Source organism: Salvelinus alpinus, chromosome 17, assembly GCF_045679555.1.
Source record: "Salvelinus alpinus chromosome 17, SLU_Salpinus.1, whole genome shotgun sequence".
Lineage (NCBI taxonomy): Eukaryota > Metazoa > Chordata > Actinopteri > Salmoniformes > Salmonidae > Salvelinus > Salvelinus alpinus.
Window position 1 is genome coordinate 26,474,467 of NC_092102.1, and position 16,747 is coordinate 26,491,213.

A 16,747-nucleotide genomic window follows, 5' to 3' on the forward strand; every position below is an offset into this window, starting at 1 on the left:
CTGCCTTGTTAAGGGGCAGAATGACAGATTTTTACCTTGTCAGCTCGGGGATTCAATCTTGCAACCTTAAGGTTAACTAGTCCAACTCTCTAACCACCTGATTACATTGCACTCCACGAGGGGCCTGCCTGTTACGCGAATGCAGTAAGAAGCCAAGGTAAGTTGCTAGCTAGCATTAAACTTATCTTATAAAAAACAATCAATCAATCATAATCACTAGTTAACTACACATGGTTGATATTACTAGTTTATCTAGCGTGTCCTGCGTTGCATATAATCGATGCGGTGGCATTCGCAAAAAAGGACTGTCGTTGCTCCAACGTGTACCTAACCATAAACATCAATGCCTTTCTTAAAATCACTACACAAGTATATATTTTTTTACCTGCATATTTAGTTAATATTGCCTGCTAACATGAATTTCTTTTAACTAGGAAAAATGGTGTCACTTCTCTTGCAACAGAGTCAGGGTATATGCATCAGTTTGGGCCGCCTAGCTCATTGCAAACTGTGTGAAGACTATTTCTTCCTAACAAAGACAGCCAATTTCGCCAAACGGGGGATGATTTAACAAAAGCACAATCGTTGCACAACTGTACCTAAACATCAATGCATTTCTTAAAATCAATACACAGAAGTATATATTTTAAAACCTGCATATTTAGCTAAAAGAAATCCAGGTTAGCAGGTAATATTAACCAGGTGAAATTGTGTCACTTCTCTTGCGTTCATTGCACGCAGAGTCAGGGTATATGCAACAGTTTGGGCCGCCTGGCTCGTTGCAAACTAATTTGTCAGAATTTTATGTAATTGTGACAATATTGAGGGTTGTGCAATGTAACAGGAATATTTAGACTTATGGATGCCACCCGTTAGATAAAATACGGAACGGTTCCGTATTTCACTGAAAGAATAAATGTTTTGTTTATTCTTTAGTCTAAAATCAATTTAGATTTAAATAATGCAAAAACAGTATTGGAGAAGAAAGTAGAAGTGCAATATGTGCCATGTAAAAAAAGATCATGTTTAAGTTCCTTGCTCAGAACATGAGAACATATGAAAGCGTGTGGTTCCTTTTAACATGAGTCTTAAATATTCCCAGTTAAGAAGTTTTAGGTTGTCGTTATTGGAATTATAGGACTATTTCTCTCTCTACCATTTGTATTTCATTTACCTTTGACTATTGGATGTTCTTATAGGCACTAGTATTGCCAGCCTAATCTGGGGAGTTGATAGGCATAAACAGCGCTGTGCTTCAAGCATTACGAAGAGCTGCTGGCAAACGCAGGAAAGTGCTGTTTGAATGAATGCTTACGAGCCTGCTGCTGCCTACCACCACTCAGACTGCTCTATCAAATCATATACTTAATTATAATATAATAAACACACAGAAATACGAGCCTTTGGTTATTAATATGGTCAAATCCGGAAAATATAATTTCGATAACAAAACGTTTATTCTTTCAGTGAAATATGGAACCGTTCCGTGTTTTATCGAACGGGTGGCAACCCTAAGTCTAAATATGGTTGTTACATTGCACAACCTTCAATGTTATGTCATAGATATGTGAAATTCTGGCAAATTAATTAGTCTTTCAAAGTTCGCAACTATCCAGGCGGCCCAAACTGCTGCATATACCCTGACTCTGCTTGCACAGAACGCAAGAGAAGTGACACAATTTCCCTAGTTTATTGCCTGCTAACATTAATTTATTTTAACTACATATGCAGGTTTAAAAAAATATACTTGTGTATTGATTTTAAGAAAGGCATTGATGTTTATGGTTAGGTACATTTGTGCAGCGATTGTGCTTATTCCGCGAGTGCGCTTTTGTTAAATCACCCGTTTGGCGAAGTAGGCTGTGATTCGATGATAAATTAACAGGCACCGCATTGATTATATGCAACGCAAAACAAGCTAGTTATCCTAGTAATATCATCACCCATGTGTAGTTAACTAGTGATTATGTAAAGATTGATCGGTTTTTTATAAGATAAGTTTAATGCTAGCTAGCAACTTACCTTGGCTCCTTGCAGCCACAAGGTCCTTTTGATGCTGCACTCGCTTAACGGGTGGTCAGCCTGCCACGCAGTCCCCTCGTGGATTGCAACGTAATCGGCCATAATCGGCGTCCAAAAAGGCTGATTACCGATTGTGAACATGGGAGATTGGCCAACAATGAATTGTAGCTCACAATTGACGACTAAGTTTTGTTTGGAAATTGAAGAGGTTAATTGTCTGCAATGACTATGCACATTTAGGAGGTACTTTTGTTGCAAATAACAATAATGCAAATTGTTTCTTTTTTGTCTCCCGCCTTTTTTCAGATGACATCTGGACTCCAAAGTTGAGTGGAAGACTATTCCAAAATGTTCAATTTTATTGCATATCCAATCTTCTCAAAACCATGAAACTGACTCCAACCCCCCAAAAAACTACCAACGGCAAAAATTCTCTCCTTCTCATTTAAAAGAAGAGCACAATTGTTTATCACTCAGCTAAAAAGATGAGGAATTTCAGTCGGATGGAATGGGGGAGAGAATTGTGCATTCCTCCTGGGACCATTTTCTGATATTGTGTCATAAGAAAATACATTCACCCCCATGCAAATGTGTAATCCATCTTCAATACACAGGTTTGAGTGAAGGTAATCTACACAACGGTGATTTAACTCTTGATAGCTTTTTGGTCATGTTTCTTTTTCTTTTTTCCCCCTTTATTTTTGGTTCAGGGAACTAGATCAGTGACCTGTTGGTTAAATGAGGATTGAGAGCTTTGTTTTATCAATCTTGATATAGTTTAGAGTCAAGTTTTGTAGGTTGGAAATAAAAATGACATTATCGTCATTTTAATCCAGTTTAATCACATCAGAAAAAAAGGCAAGAAAATTGAGCTTCAGCAGGGAGTCGAGTCCATGAGCCACCAACAGGAGGATCTGGCCATTCTGTATATTTAGTCCCAAGATACTTCACTATTTGTTTATTTTTTTCTGTTTAGTCACAAATCTTTGTTTGCACAAAATTAAACTTTGCATGTATAGAATAATGTTTCAAGAAAAGTTAACTAACCAAGCATATTCTGTTTATGATAATGAATGCTCATTTTCAAAATGAAAACAAACAAAACATTTTAACCATTCTCTTCACCTTTTGTTGGGCGACAATGTAGAATAATTAAATGAAGATTAACCCATTGGTTCACTTTCTTCGTTTTATTTCTGTTTTGTTACCTATTTGATGACCGTGGTTGCGAACGGAGAAGTGATTTCATTGGGTAGGGAGGCCTCTACTTATTACCCCGGTTTCATTCCGGAGTTCAAGAGTTGCCCATTCCGTGCTTGGAAATGCAGTGACTACTCTGTGAATGACATGTTGTATAAATCAATGTTTGGAAATAATGATAATGAAGCTTTTTAAGTTAAAAAATAAATAAATAAAATATTTTGGCTGTCCACCATGGGTGGGTTAACTCATAGAAACGCATGCTGTAGAATTGCTTAAAAAGAGGTGCATATAGAACTAAGTCCTTTTGATGTTTTTCTTTAAGAAAATAACCTGTTAAATGTATCATTACAATGGTATTTATCTTGTTTTTGGCTACTCTGTGCATACATAATTCAATTAAAATGTCAATCCTATGCACTTGAGAGAAGCAAACACCACAGCATAACAAACGGTTACCTGGTCTTACAATATCCATTCTTGAGATGGATTCCTTGATAAAAGTTATGTAAACATTTAAAACATATGCACACACAAACACAAATGGAACAAATACATTTTCATTCCTTCTGTAGCAAACAAATTCCAGTGACAAAGAAAATAAACATTTTGTAACAAACAGGTTTTTTTCTGTCCTTTAATAATAAAAAAGAAAAAACTTGCAGCATCTGAATGACAGAATTTTCTGTTCCCCTCCTTGTAAACAGACACTTTCTTTAGCAGTAGTGGCATTTTTTCCCCCATTCAGTTTTTCCTTTGCAAAATTCTGTACAAAAATGTGCTGTATTTGTGCATTAGACCTTGAGTTGGCAACAAAGAAAATCAATACAGAAATATTAAATACAATTCCTTTTCTCGCCATGAAATAACTGTAGATCTCTGCACCCCGCTGTTCCCTTCTCACCTTTTGTATTTAAAGTCAGTCAGTGTACAACCGAAAGCTGGATGCAAGATAGAAACTATATTAAAATGTACTGTTATTTAAGATGTAATAAAAAGCAGTTTGAGATCTGATGTGTTCTGAGTTTAATTCCTCAAATGTGTGATTATGCAAGTAAAAATGTTAGTTATTGTAATTACATTGAAGTCACAAATATTTCTAATTCACTATTAAATCAGTCTTGTAATTTCTACTTTTACAATACATCGGCATTATAGTTATTGAGGCCTAGCAGTTAGAGCATTGGGCCAGTAACCGAAAGGTTGCTGATTCGAATACCTGAGCTGACAAGGTGAAAAATCTGTCGATGTGCCCTTGAGCAAGGCACTTAACCCTAATTTGCTAAAGTGGTGCCGTCCAACTATGGCTGACCCTGTAAAACAACACATTTCCGGTGTATGTGACTACAATATATTTTTTTTAAATACATATATTTACTATAGTAAACACATGCAGAATGATTTATAGTAAGTGCATTAAACTAAGGACAAATTTGTTGAACCACCTCCGATCCCAACTCAGGAGATGCCCATTTCACACATTAGAACATGGCAACTGAGTTCAGAAGGGCGCCTCTATCTTTGTTGTGGCTGGCTGCATTGATACACCATCCAAAGTGTACTTCAAAACTACACCATGCTCAAAGGTAAATTCAATGTCAACTTTTGTTTACCCATCTACCAATATAGGTGCCCATTGTGAACCATGGAAAGCCTCTCTAGTCTTTGTGGTTAAATCTGTGCTTGAAATTCACTGCTCGACCATGTGGGGTATAGTGATGAGGTAGCCATTTCAAAATTGTTAAACACTTATTGTACACAGTGAGTCCATGCAATTTGTGACTTAAAGCATATTTTTATTCATAACTTTCTTAGGCTTGCCATAAAAGCGTTGAATATTAATATTCCATTTTTATGTTTTTAGAAATGCCTATAAATGAACGCCACTTTGACATTATTGAATATTGTGTGTAGATCAGTGACACAATTACAAATTAATCCATTTTAAATTCCGGCTGTAACAAAACAACGTAGAAAAAGTCGAGCGGTGTGAATACTGTCTGAAGTCACTATGTGGTATGGATTAACCAATGATGTATATAAACCCTGACTTGCTGATGCTATGTATGGGCTACTGAGATGCTTTGAAGCAACCAGCCAGACATATTGGCACTCCCCAGAAGAAGCAGTCCTTCATGTAGATGGGTTAGCTGACAATGTCATGAAAACAAAGTGTAGGTTTATATGTGTTGTGATTCTGGATGGCCAGATAGCAACAATGACAAACTTCTGTGGGTTATTTTAAGTGGCTCATTTCATCTTGTTCATGATACCATGCCTTGTTTTGAGGTGTTTTTACTGATTTCATGTGAATATGGCTAAAATTCACTAGCTTGCTAACCAACAACTGTATCAATGTATTTGAGAGAAAAGTGCTCTATGCCAACCCTGTCTGTTTTGCCCCATAGTGGCGCATGCATATGTTTTGTTGCTAAACAACCAACCCCTCTATTCATGTATGTGGTAAGGATTAACCAATGTATATAAACCCTGGATTGCTGATCTTATGTATTGGCCAATGAAACACTTTGAAGCCACTAGTCGGCCATTTTGGCACTCCCCCAAAAAAGCAGTCCTCATCTTTATGGTGCGGTGGCTTCAAAACAGCGCCCCGTCAGTCTAGTCAGTGTATATACAAAGTATGACAGCGCCGCAGTATGAGTCGTAATACCTACACTGCTCAAAAAAATAAAGGGAACACTTAAACAACACAATGTAACTCCAAGTCAATCACACTTCTGTGAAATCAAACTGTCCACTTAGGAAGCAACACTGATTGACAATAAATGTCACATGCTGTTGTGCAAATGGTATAGACAACAGGTGGAAATTATAGGCAATTAGCAAGACACCCCCAATAAAGGAGTGGTTCTGCAGGTGGTGACCACAGACCACTTCTCACTTCCTATGCTTCCTGGCTGATGTTTTGGTCACTTGAATGCTGGCGGTGCTTTCACTCTAGTGGTAGCATGAGACGGAGTCTACAACCCACACAAGTGGCTCAGGTAGTGCAGCTCATCCAGGATGGCACATCAATGCGAGCTGTGGCAAGAAGGTTTGCTGTGTCCAGAGCATGGAGGCGCTACCAGGAGACAGGCCAGTACATCAGGAGACGTGGAGGAGGCCGTAGGAGGGCAACAACCCAGCAGCAGGACCGCTACCTCCGCCTTTGTGCAAGGAGGAGCAAGTGGAGCACTGCCAGAGCCCTGCAAAATGACCTCCAGCAGGCCACAAATGTGCATGTGTCTGCTCAAACGGTCAGAAAAAGACTCCATGAGGGTGGTATGAGGGCCCGACGTCCACAGGTGGGGGTTGTGCTTACAGCCCAACACCGTGCAGGAAGTTTGGCATTTGCCAGAGAACACCAAGATTGGCAAATTCGCCACTGGCGCCCTGTGCTCTTCACAGATGAAAGCAGGTTCACACTGAGCACATGTGACAGACGTGACAGAGTCTGGAGACGCCGTGGAGAACGTTCTGCTGCCTGCAACATCCTCCAGCATGACCGGTTTGGCGGTGGGTCAGTCATGGTGTGGGGTGGCATTTCTTTGGGGGGCCGCACAGCCCTCCATGTGCTCGCCAGAGGTAGCCTGACTGCCATTAGGTACCGAGATGAGATCCTCAGACCCCTTGTGAGACCATATGCTGGTGCGGTTGGCCCTGGGTTCCTCCTAATGCAAGACAATGCTAGACCTCATGTGGCTGGAGTGTGTCAGCAGTTCCTGCAAGAGGAAGGCATTGATGCTATGGACTGGCCCGCCCGTTCCCCAGACCTGAATCCAATTGAGCACATCTGGGACATCATGTCTCGCTCCATCCACCAACGCCACGTTGCACCACAGACTGTCCAGGAGTTGGCGGATGCTTTAGTCCAGGTCTGGGAGGAGATCCCTCAGGAGACCATCCGCCACCTCATCAGGAGCATGCCCAGGCGTTGTAGGGAGGTCATACAGGCACGTGGAGGCCACACACACTAGTGAGCCTCATTTTGACTTGTTTTAAGGACATTACATCAAAGTTGGATCAGCCTGTAGTGTGGTTTTCCACTTTAATTTTGAGTCTGACTCCAAATCCAGACCTCCATGGGTTGATAAATTTGATTTCCATTGATAATTTTTTGTGTGATTTTGTTGTCAGCACATTCAACTATGTAAAGAAAAAAGTATTTAATAAGAATATTTCATTCATTCAGATCTAGGATGTGTTATTTTAGTGTTCCCTTTATTTTTTTGAGCAGTGTATAAAACCTAGCGGTCAAACGTAAATGTTCCAATTGTTTTTCCACCATTTCCCATAGGGGATTTTAAAAACTATTAAAATAAGGGCTGTGTTTCATGTAGACTTACCCTGGTGTGATGTTTTGATAACCATTTAAATTTCTCTAGGACAAGGTGAGTTTTATCAGTATATTCACCTGTATTTACCTCAAAATGAAATGCTAATTTCCTGCTAATGTGGCTATCATAAAGAACTACAAATGCCATGATGATCTGGACGAGCGTGCCAAATCAAGGCAAAGTTAAGAAACTCTGGATGAACTATCTAATGTTAGCTAAATGTAGTATTGAATAAATTGGCAACATTTCTTTGAGTAGACAATTCTGTGAACTGTCTTGTGCAAGTTTTAAATTGACACAATACATGTTAGCAAAGGCGTCAGCTAGAGATGACGTGCAGGGATTTTGTAGTTTTGCATGATGTCTACTTTGATGCTAATTAGCATTTTCCAGTAAGAGTACATAAAAAAATATATATATATAATTTTTGTTTAACCTTTAACAAGGCAAATTAACTAAACAGAGCAGAATATATTGATAAAAATCCCCATTTCCAAGAGATTTACATGCCTATCAAAACGTCACGCCAGGGTAAGCCTACACGAAACAGCCCTGATTTAAAGTTTTTCTAAACTCCCATATGGGAAAAACGATTTGAACCATATTCCTGTTTGACCGCAAGAGTAGTTGAGGACTTGGTGGACTGTATATTCTTTAGGGTTAGGTCTTACTTGGCACTATGTGTTCTCTCCCAGGTGCTTGTAAGAGCACAGATGAAAGACCGGTAGGATTCCAGTTGAGGTGGTTTAATGATGCTGATTCACATAGAGCAGCACAGTGTATGGCTTGACAATTGTGTTAACCAAGGGGGTGTGTGGTTTTGAAAAGGGGGAAATTAAATACAATAGTAAATGGCAGGTATAGGCTTAATACAAACTTAAATTACATAACCTATTGTAGCCATATTATTTATAGTTTATCTGCTGCACAGGGCAATACAACCTAACATGGCTGTGACTTCACGAATGATCAGAGGAGTGCAACTACACAGCACTACTGAGCAGCACCATCATCCTCACACAACTGCATGAACTTGAATGTATAATGCATCCACAAGGCTCATTGCTAAAAAAAATAATACCCACACGTTCTGTCCTTGCTCTTGACCTCGGCAGACCTCACATGACCATCTGCGCTTGGGTGAACTTGAATGATATGTCCGATAGGCCAGAGGGCTCTCAGAAGCTGGGGGTCCAACAACATAACCACCACATCCCTTTTGAGGTCGGCAGGGATGGCATGCCACTTCTGGCGGGCTTGCAGGCTGGGTAGGTAGTGCCTGATGTAGCTGGCCCAGAAGTGATCCATCAGGATCTGGCAGTGTCTCCATTGACGTCTGCTGAGGAGCTCAGTCTCCGGGTACACCACTTACGGCAGGGATTCGTCTGGCTGCCCCATCAACAGGAGGTTAGTAGTCCCGGGGTCCAGGTCTGCGATACTGCAGTACACGTAACACAAAGGCTTCGATTTCAGGATAACCTTCAATTCAATGAGGACAGTTCTGAGCACTTCTTCGGTCACTGACTAGGCAGTGGTAACGGAGCCAATCTCTCTCTCCAAAACTCCTCCAAAGTGCAGACTGCAGGGGGGTTAAAGCGAAAGTTTTGAGAATGACACAAATATTAATTTCCACAAAGTTTGCTTTTTCAGTGTCTTTAGATATTTTTGTCAGATATTACTGTGGAATACTGAAGTATAGTTACAAGCATTTCATAAGTGTCAAAGGCTTTTATTGACAATTACATGAAGTTGATGCAAAGAGTCAATATTTGCAGTGTTGACCCTTCTTTTTCAAGACCTCTGCAATCTGCCCTGGCATGCTGTCAATTAACTTCTGGGCCACATCCTGACTGATGGCAGCACATTCTTGCATATTCAATGCTTGGAGTTTGTCAGAATTTGTGGGTTTTTGTTTGTCCACCCGCCTCTATAGGATTGACCACAAGTTCTCAATGGGATTAAGGTCTGGGGAGTTTCCTGGCCATGGACCCAAAATATTGATGTTTTGTTCACCGAGCCACTTAGTTATCACTTTTGCCTTGTGGCAAGGGGTTCCACCAAACTGTTCCTGGATGGTTGGGAGAAGTTGCTCTCGGAAGATGTGTTGGTACCATTCTCTTCATGGCTGTGTTCTTAGGCAAAATTGTGAGTGAGCCCACTCCCTTGGCTGAGAATCCTGGTCTCAGGATGCTTTACTGTTGGCATGACACAGGACTGATGGTAGCGCTCACCTTGTCTTCTCAGGACAAGCTTTTTTTCCGGATGCCCCAAACAATCGGAAAGGGGATTCATCAGAGAAAATTACTTTACCCCAGTCCTCAGCAGTCCAATCCCTGTACCTTTTGCAGAATATCAGTCTGTCCCTGATGTTTTTCCTGGAGAGAAGTGGCTTCTTTGTTGCCCTTCTTGACACCAGGCCATCCTCCAAAAGTCTTCTCCTCACTGTGCGTGCAGATGCACTCACACCTGCCTGCTGCCATTCCTGAGCAAGCTCTGTACTGGTGGTGCCCCGATCCCGCAGCTAAATCAACTTTAGGAGACAGTCCTGGCGCTTGCTGGACTTTCTTGGGCGCCCTGAAGCCTTCTTCACAACAATTGAACCGCTCTCCTTGAATTTCTTGATGATCTGATAAATTATTGATTTAGGTGCAATCTTACTGGCAGCAATATCCTTGCCTGTGAAGCCCTTTTTGTGCAAAGCAATGATGACGGCACGTGTTTCCTTTCAGATAACCATGGTTGGCAGAGGAAGAACAATGATTCCAAGCACCACCCTCCTTTTGAAGCTTCCAGTCTGTTATTCGAACTCAATCAGCATGACAGTGTGATCTCCAGCCTTGTCCTTGTCAACACTCACACCTGTGTTAACGAGAAAATCACTGACATGATTCAGCTGGTCCTTTTGTGGCAGGGCTGAAATGCAGTGGAAATGTTTTGGGGGGGATTCAGTTCATTTGCATGACAAAGAGGGACTTTGCAATTAATTGCAATTCATCTGATCACTCTTCATAACATTCTGGAGTATATGCACATTGCAATCATGCAAACTGAGGCAGCAGACTTTGTGAAAATTAATATTTGTGTCATTCTCAAAACTTTTGCCCACGACTGTACACCCCTCATGGTGAGACACTTGAAGATTATCCCCCATCTCTTCTCGACGCACGATGTGGTATACTGGCTCACATCTGGGTCTTGGGGTCCAGCAACTGCAGTGACACGACAGAAGGTGGGCTTCTGGGAGTTCAGACGTGTTCTCTTCACGATGAACGTTTGGCTTAGCTGGCCACTCGTCTGGACTTTGAATGAGAAACGGGGGTCCTTGGCTTCATCTGTTGGGCTCCGCAAGGTCTTTCATAGTCTTGCCTCTTGTGATGTCATCTGCGGGATTCCTCGCCAAATCCACATAGGTCTGTAAGTTTTTGAATCTCAGCCACCCGGGTGCCTACAAAAACTTTAAAGTGGCAGGATTTCCACTGCAGCCACATCAGCAATGTTGTGGAATATGTCCACAGCGTGGTCTGGTCTATCTTCAAGGTAAGCTCTTTCTCTAGCAGTGACGGCTGCACAGAGCTCCAGTCTTGGCAAGGAATGTAGTCGCTAAGGAGAAACTCTGGACCTGGCCATCAGGAATGACAGGTAGGTCTTGTTTTGACTATCTTCTGTTCTCAGGTACACCACAGACCCGTAGGCCTTCTCTGAAGCGTCACAGAACACATGGACCTCTCTGGTGACACTCGACTGGTAGACATCTGCAGGTACGTAGCGCCTAGGCAGGATGATGTGTGGCAGTATCTGTAGCTCTCCTTCCCAATTGTTCCAAGCTTGGAGAAGATCTTGAATGAGAAGAGGGTCATCCCAGTCACGATGTTAATGCCATAGGTGCTGGACCAACACTTTGGCTCAGGTGGTGTACACCCGGAGGACCCAACCTCACTGGTTCGATGGGGGTGATCAAATGAGGATGATCTGCACCAATGAGGACTAGAGGCTTGGCTTTGATGAACAACTGTAGGGGGAGACCAACCAAGTGTTTGTACCACTTCTGAAGTTTGGTCACTGGATAGGAATGGTCTGCTAGTCCAAGGCGGGTTGTAGTGAAGGCCCTTTGATTTGGAAACTGGTCTTGGATTGCGAGGCATTAGAGTTGCGAAAGGTCACTGATGCACCACAGAGGGTCTGGATGTCCAGGCGAATGGTTCTGAAGGCTAGTTATTCTGTGTTCCCCTGTAACCCAAGCTTCTGTGCAACATCTGGAAGGAGCATGGTATGCTCGGACCCGTCGTCCAGAATAGCGTAGGTGTCTAAGGTACCGTCTCCATGGTGTAGGAGCACCCCGATCACCTTCAGTAGGACGCGATTACAATCAGCTGGTCTGTCCAAGTAGAGCACCTCTGTGACTGTGCTTACCAGGCACTCTCCGGGTGGTCTTTAGCTCCTTGAAGGATGGATGTTGCACGTTTCGCCCTTCTGACTTCTGCCCAAGTCTGTCCTTAAGCACTTTTCTTCTGCTGCGGCACTGGAGCCTCTAGAGGGCTGCGGATGGGGTTTAGGTTATGGCCCAGCTATCCATGGAACTTGACCTGTTCAGTGACCTGGTGGGTGCTCTGGTTGCCTTTGGCTGGCATCTCTTCATGGCTCATAGGCTGCTGCATAAGGGTGAGCCCTTGGAGGAAAAAACTGCCGGGTCACTGCACCGACGTAACGCTGTGAAGGTGCAGCACTGGCCTGGTGAGGAGGTTGGCTATAGTCCACATCAGGGTGGTAGCTTGACTCTGTGGGACACGGCGAAGGTGTAGCCGCTCTTGGAGGGTGGCCTGGAGTCTTGACTACTGATGATGGTCTGCTCTGCTTAGCAGCAGCGGAAGTAGCCTGATCCCTCATGACTTTGAGCTCACTCATCATCTTATTCCCTCGTCTACCAGCAAGCTCCTCGTGCAGTGGCAAGGGCCGGACCTAATCGGGAGGAAGATGTGCCCGGTGACCTACGAGGTGCTGCCCCCGGACAAGGGTAAGGAGAAGCAAACCTACCATGTGAACCTCCTCAAGGCCTGGGAGGAGAGAGAGGAACTGTCCAAGGGGATGTCCTTCCTGGTCCACAGAGTAGAAGAAGAGGACGTGTCGTACGGGGTCCCAGAGGCATGGAAGGGATGAGTAGAGGTCATACACTTTAAAGCAAGATGAGCTGAAGCAGCTGTTTGGCAAGTATCCGGCCCTCTTCAGTTAGAGGCCAAGAGGAACAAAGGTTGTGGAACACGTCATCCGTTTGAAGCCTGACCAGAACCCTGTGCTTCAGCATCCTTACCCTGTGCCTGAGAGGCTGGTGGTAGCCCTCAAGGAAGAGGTCCACACCATGATAGAAATGGATGTTGTCGAGCCATCGTCAAGTGAATGGAGCAGCCCCATTGTCATTGTCCCAAAGAAGGATGGCTCTTTGCGCGTCTGCGTGGACTTCTGTAAGGTGAATGCCATCTCCCAGTTTGATGCCTACCCCATGCCCCGCATTGACAACTTACTGGAGAGAATAGGTAGAGCTCATTACATCACCACATTTGGATCTCTGCAAAGGGTATTGGCAGGTGCCCCTGGACGAACACTGCCTTCCGGATGCCGATGTGCCTGTTCCATTTTAAGGTAATGCCGTTTGGCCTTCATGTTGCCCCTGCGACTTTTCAGAGGCTGATGGACAAGATCCTCCAGGACTGTGACGATTGCTGTGCTGGCCACTTGGACAACGTGGTGATCTACAGCCATTCCTGGGAGGAGCACATACAGCATCTTAGCAGAGGCCTGGGGAAGATCCATGATGCAGGCCTCACGCTTAACCTCCTGAAGTGTCAGTGGGCAAACCAGGTATTCGAAAATCAAGAAGGAGTGCCTGGCTATAAAGTTGGCACTAGATAGCCTCCGGTACTACCTTCTTGGGATATAATTTGACCTGCACACGGACCACAGAGCCCTGACCTGGATCCAGACCATGAAGGACCGGAATTCTCGCGTGACCAGGTGGTATCTGGAGCTCTGGCCCTTCCGGTTCTGTGTCCATCACAAGGGAGGAAAATAAAATGTCACGGTTGACTATCTATCCCGGCTCCCGAACTTGGTCGCTTCAAGAGTGGAGGAAGGTAATGTGACGGAGAAGTCCGTCACTGGCCGTGAGCAGCATTTGGTAAGCTAACACAGCCACACACACTCATCTCCCCGTCCTTGCTCCGTTTTCAGCTACATTAGCAATGTGGGTCGACACACAAGTTAACTTAGCGATCTTAGTTCATACATTACACACATTATTCTTACCTCCCTTCAGTAACAGTTTGGAATAGTATAAGGAATACGCAGACAAGCTTTCATTTTTAATTTAAGTGCCGTTAATTGTACTTATCAATGTTATGGATGAGCGAGCTATTTGTTTGTATCTGTCCCTCTGTCTTTGTAGCTTCCGGGTATGCTGAAATAAGGATTTGAGCTATCGGCAATCGGGCTGGCTTTGTAGTACCTGTCCCGAATGCCATTCATGTGAATGGGCGTATTGGAAGACACCATGTCAGTAGTGATGGGATTCTGTAAATGTGTTATTGTGCTATATTGTATTATGATAAACCGATTACAACGGTTCAATTAAGATAATTCATGATATGTTTAGCTGAGTGGAAAATGTAGGCTTGGAATCATGTGGTGGATGCATTATACACTCAAGTTCATGCAGTTGTGTGAGGATGATGGTGCTGCTCAGTAGTACTGTGTAGTTGCACTCCTGATCATTCATTAGTGAAGTCACGGCCATGTTGTTAGGTTGTATTGCCCTGTGCAGCAGAACCTATTGTAGCCATATTATTTATATCTTATTTATCTACAAGATTACGAGGTAGGCTATGTGAGCCATAGACGGCACTCTTCACCACACCATAGCACAGCATGGTATGATGTACAATATTACTAAGACATCAAAACTATGAAATAACACATATGGAATCATCTAGTAACCAAAAAAGTGTTAAACAAATCAAAATATATTTTAGATTCTTCAAAGTAGTCACCCTTCGCCTTGACAGCTTTGCACACTCTTGGCATTCTCTCAACCAGCATCACCTGGAATGCTTTTCCAACAGTCTTGAAGGAGTTCCCACATATGCTGAGCACTTGCTGGCTGCTTTTCCTTCACTCTGCAGTCCAACTCATCCCAAACCATCTCAATTGGGTTGAGGTCGGGTGATTGTGGAGGCCACGTAATCTGATGTAGCATTCCATCTCTTTCCTTCTTGGTCAAATAGCCCTTACACAGCCTAGAGGTGTGTTGGGTCATTGTCCTATTGAAAAACAAATTCTAGTCTCACTAAGCGCAAAACAGATGGGATGGCGTATCGCTGCAGAATGCTGTGGTAGCCATGCTAGTTAAGTGTTTCTTGAATTCTAAATAAATCACTGACAATGTCACCAGCAAAGCACCATCACACCCCCTCCTCCGTGCTTCACAGTGGGAACCACACGTGCGTGCGGAGGTCATTCGTTCACCACCTCTGTGTCTCACAAAGACATGGCGGTTGAAACCAAAAACTCAAATTTGCACTCATCAGACCAAAGGACAGATTTCCACCGGTCTAATGTTCACTGCTCATGTTTCTTGGCCCAAGCAAGTTTCTTCTTATTGGTGTCCTTTAGTAGTGGCTTCTTTGCAGCAATTCGACCATGGCCTGATTCACGCAGTCTCCTCTGAACAGTTGATGTTGAGAACTTGAACTCTGTGAAGCATTTATTTGGACTGCAATTTCTGAGGCTCGTAACACTAATGAACTTATTCTCTGCAGCAGAGGTAACTCTGAGTCTTCCTTTCCTGTGGCGGTCCTCATGAGAGCCAGTTTCATTATGGTGCTTGATGGTTTTTGCGACTGCACTTGAAGAAACTTTCAAAGTTCTTGAAATGTTCCATATGACTGACCTTCATGTCTTAAAGTAATGATGGACTGTTGATTCTCTGCTTATTTGAGCTGTTCTTGCCATAATATGGACTTGGTCTTTTGCCAAATAGGGCTGTCTTCTCTATACCACCCCTACCTTGTCACAACACAACTGATTGGCTCAAACGCATTAAGAAGGAAAGAAATTCCACAAATTAACTTTTAACAAGGCACCTGTTAATTGAAATACATTCCAGGTGATTAGCTCATGAAGCTGGTTGAGAGAATGGCAAGAGTGTGCAAAGCTGTCATCAAGGCAAAGGGTGGCTACTTTGAAAATGTTTAAATAATTATAGGGTATGGGAGCGGGCACCAAGGGCAACTCACAAATCAACTGCCCCAGTTGTTCACTCACCCAAATATATAATATCAATTCATGAGGTAGTCTTCCACAAAGGACGTTAGGCACAACCGTTCATAGATATGTGGGGCCGACTCATAAAAGATAGGCAAAATCTGATATGGACATTGTTCTTGTATAACAGTCTAAATTTGGCTTATTGGAACATGAAATATAATAATTAATTTTAAACCATGTGGAGATACAGAATTACATTCGTATATCCACTTCTCTTTGGAGTCATTTGTTGTCATAGTCAACCCTACGTGGTGGATGAACTTTTTCAATTCTGATGCAACGCAATTCATTAATAGAAAGATTTTGTTCTATAAAGTGTCTCGCAACTTGCGAGGTGGATTTATGTTCTCCAAGGCGTACTTTCAAGGCACGGGATGTTTTTCCAATATAAATCTTATTACAAGAACACTAACATATAAATAACTAATTTCGTAGTGCAATTTACACATTACTTTATCTCATAGGTCCTAGAAGTCTTGAGTGCATACCAAGTTAGAACATTTCCTTATGGTGCTACAAGAGGTACAAGATCTACAAGGGAAGCATCCTTTTCTGAATGCCTCTTTTCTCTCTTTGACCACATCGGATTTAACCAATATATTTGATAGATTTCTTGATACTTTATAGGTGAGTAAAGGTGGATTCTGGAAGGCAGAATTTAAAGAGGAGTCTGATGATAATATGTGCCAATATTTATTGATAATAGACAATGCCATGACGGCGATCATTGAAAGTAAGTATACAGTTTATAGAAAAAAGTGTATGTTTTTGTTGGGATTTATTAAGTAACTGGCTTCTGTTCAAGCTTAAGTTGTTTTTGAGCTTTATCAAGCCAGGTATCGGGTATCCTCTCAAGCCAAAACGCTCAAGGAGAG

The 16,747-nt window shown here is 42.7% G+C and overlaps 1 protein-coding gene across 2 annotated transcripts in view; it reads left to right on the plus strand.

Annotated features, from left to right (window-relative positions):
* Nucleotides 1-4,236, plus strand: part of LOC139542593 (guanine nucleotide-binding protein G(I)/G(S)/G(T) subunit beta-1-like) — a 56,768-nt gene extending 52,532 nt beyond the window's left edge. For both annotated transcript variants that reach the window (XM_071348203.1, XM_071348204.1), the window contains one exon: nucleotides 2,329-4,236. The gene's annotated coding sequence lies outside the window, so the exon portion shown is untranslated. The remainder of the gene's footprint in view (nucleotides 1-2,328) is intronic.
* The last annotated feature ends 12,511 nt before the right edge of the window (nucleotides 4,237-16,747 follow it).